This window comes from Tupaia chinensis, unplaced genomic scaffold (assembly GCF_000334495.1).
Source record: "Tupaia chinensis unplaced genomic scaffold, TupChi_1.0 Scaffold133794_1, whole genome shotgun sequence".
NCBI lineage: Eukaryota > Metazoa > Chordata > Mammalia > Scandentia > Tupaiidae > Tupaia > Tupaia belangeri.
In genome coordinates, this window is record NW_006194078.1 from 1 (window position 1) to 978 (window position 978).

The 978-nt window shown below is 60.9% G+C and overlaps 1 long non-coding RNA gene across 1 annotated transcript; it reads left to right on the forward strand.

The window, feature by feature from the left end:
* The first annotated feature begins 7 nt into the window (after positions 1-7).
* Positions 8-978, forward strand: LOC114010122 (uncharacterized). Its single transcript, XR_003551496.1, has 2 exons — positions 8-72; positions 445-978. It is a non-coding gene; the product is annotated as an uncharacterized LOC114010122 (long non-coding RNA).

The following is a 978-nucleotide window of genomic DNA, read 5'->3' on the forward strand; positions in this document are numbered from 1 at the left end:
TGTCTGCAGCTGTTGCTGTCCCTTTTCTTCTTCTCTGTGATGGACCTGCTCTGCTCACATCTGACCCCGAATGTAAGTCCGACCTGACCAGCTAAGGTGGCCCTTGCCCCCGAGGGCCGGGCACCAGCAGTGGGAGGCGAGTTCCCAGTTCCACTTCAGACCTCCTGTCAGGTCTCTGGGGTATCTCAGGAGATCTCTGTGTTCCCTGAAGTGCGAGAACCCCAGGCCTTTCCCTGTCACACCGCCCTTGGCTGGGCGTTCTGCCCGAGCCCCTCTTCACGAAGGCCCCACCGTAAGGCAATCTGCTGCACCAGCTAAAAGACTCCGAGCAAAACCAGAATATCTCATTTGGGGCCGAGGGTCTCGCCCCTTGCCCACCACCCTAGGAGCCCGGTCAGAAAGGTCAGCCCTCCAACACGGAGTTCCGGGCTCTGTGGCTCACAGGGTGCCAGCGACTCCCTGAAGGCTTTCGGCGTTTGTTCCGAGATCCTCGCCTCCCTGGGGGAGAGGAAGATGCCCTGGCTGGCGCTCTTTCAGTTGACGGAGACAGGTAGGAAACCCACGCGAGGTTTGACACCCAGGTCCAGTGGGGCCGGACCGCGGTCCGGTGGTTAACGTGGCCAGGTCCCGACAGCCAACGACCTGCTTTATGGCCTGGACCCGGTGGCTTGAGCAACACACCCGGCGCGTGTACCCCAAATCCCAGCAGATTGTGCATGGCCGTCCCCCAGGGTTTTTCCCTGAAGATGTGCCAGAGTACGTACTCACCAGAGACCCAGAGGGGAGAAAGCCCTGGGGGCCTGACCACACTGTACTCCCTTCTCCACCAGCCGGGCTCTCGGGCATGCACACGCACACTTGGCGTGTTTTCACACTACCAGAGTCGGGGTTCAGACCATGTGGTTGGCCGTCAGGTCAGCCCTGCCTGGCACTTACTCCTCTGCCCCTCCAGTGAGCACACATGCCCTCTGGCCAATT